The sequence below is a fragment of the Corvus brachyrhynchos genome, unplaced genomic scaffold, assembly GCF_000691975.1.
Source record: "Corvus brachyrhynchos isolate BGI_N302 unplaced genomic scaffold, ASM69197v1 scaffold245, whole genome shotgun sequence".
Lineage (NCBI taxonomy): Eukaryota > Metazoa > Chordata > Aves > Passeriformes > Corvidae > Corvus > Corvus brachyrhynchos.
The window spans coordinates 6771631-6773785 of record NW_008238988.1 but is presented as its reverse complement, the minus strand read 5'-3'; positions in this window follow the sequence as shown (position 1 = coordinate 6773785).

Genomic DNA, 2155 nt, shown 5'->3' with positions numbered 1-2155 from the left:
TCTTTTTAGGGATCAAGATTCTAACTCAAGATTTTAATCAAGGTGGGAAGGATAAACCATGAACTAAAATATTTGGCAAGCTCCAACTGATGTCCCTTGGGAATGGGCAGGGATTGCAGGAAAACGTGGATATCAACAGTTCTGAAACTCAATGATACCCAAGCAGCTTCCAAGATTCCGGAATGGGCACGGAGAGCACCATGGAATTCTCTCTTCCCTGTGTTTTGTTAACAGTTAGCATTAATGAGAATCAGGTGTCCAGGAGCTCCTGCTCCCACTGTCCCAGGCTGCTCCCAGCCCCAATGTCCAGCCTGGCCTTGGGCACTGCCAGGGATCCAGGGGCAGCCCCAGCTGCTCTGGCAATTCCAGCCCAGCCCCTGCCCACCCTCCCAGCCAGCAATTCCCAATCCCCAACCCCCCATCCAGCCCTGCCCTCTGGCACTGGGAAGCCATTCCCTGGCTCCTGTCCCTCCATCCCTTGTCCCCAGTCCCTCTCCAGCTCTCCTGGAGCCCCTTTAGGCCCTGCAAGGGGCTCGGAGCTCTCCCTGGAGGCTTCCCTTCTCCAACATTTGGAATATCTCTGTATGAATATCACAGGGAATCAGTGACCCACTCTTGGAATTTGACTTTTCTGTGCTTTTTGGATGAAGGAAGGAACAGGAATGACCTTCAACTCCTGGAGGGAAACGCACTTTCCTCAAATATTTAAACAACAAGCGAATGTTGAATTATCAGTGCTGGACAGAGGGAATTCTGCAATCCGCAGGCAATTATATTAATCAAATATGCAAATATCCATATTTTATACTTCCCTTTAAAGAATCCAGCCTTGGATCCTCCTGGGAATCCTATCTCCCAGAGAGAAGAAATGGGGCTTTAGTTCCTATTTAGTTCCTATTACTTTACACTCCATTTCTTTTCAAGCTCTGATTTTTCCTCCTGAGGGTTCACTGTTCTTGGATTTCTTGTGGATTTTTTCCCCAGCTTCCACAGAGACTCCACTCTCTGCCAAAGCCTCGTTCTGAGCTCCCCTGACAAGTGCCCTTGGATAAAGGAATTTGGGATTTTAGCTGGAAAGGCAAATCAAAAATTCACTGTTTCCCTTCCTGACTCCTGCCCCACCCTTCAATCAATTCATTTCCTCCTCCTTAACAGGAGGTCCCACAGGAATCCAGGAATTTTTTTATTGCTAGGAATTTTTAATAACTCCAATTTGGCATAAAAATCTGTCAGTGATGCAGGTGAAGGCTTGGAATTTTCAGGGATTTGGGATGAGAGGAGTGTTCCCATCTCTCAAATATCCTGGCATGGAGCTTGGAAAGACCCCACTCCCTAAATTTCCTGGAAGGGACCAGCTGAGACCTTTTGTCCATGAACTTTGAGGGTAGAATCCAGCTCTTCCTGATTTTTTTCAGATAAAAACAATTAAGAAACAGGAAAACCACCTTGATTTCTTCCCTGTTTTAATATTTTCAAGGAGTCATTTCTTCCTTACCCTTCTAAATTATCTTTTTGGCATTAATTTTTGCAGCTCCACTACATCAAAAACCAAAACCTTCTGCTCTTCACAACAGCACATTCGTATAAATTAAATTTATGTGAAAAAAAAAAAAGAAATTATTCTGCTCAAAATAATAGACTTTAAGTAGAAACCTTGATGCCAAAGATATTTTAGGCTGCAAAACGATTTCTTTCCATTATTTACAGCTGAGCCGTGAGTTTGAGTTGCATAAATTCCCCACAAATATGAATTTATACAACATCCATCACAGAAGAAAAGATAAAATCGACTCATTTGACCATTATTAAAATGTGAATTATGAGCAATCCCCGCTCTCTTTTTATTGCAGTTCTTTTGTGTTTCTTAAGCCACCCAGAATTTAATAAATCTGTGAAGGACTTAATAAAGAGCAGAAGATTTATGCAGGTGCTGAGATATTCATGGAGTCTCCACTGCCCTGTGGAATCGATTTCCATGGATTCCTCATCGCCCACCCCTTTCTGTGTTTATGGAATTCACCCATTGCTTCCCAGAGCATGTCCAGGGAAGGTTCTGGGAGCACTGGTTGTGCTGGTGTGGTGTCCATCAGGTAAATCATGGATTTATGGAATGGTTTGGGTTGGAGGGACCTTAAATCCCATCCCGTTCCCACCC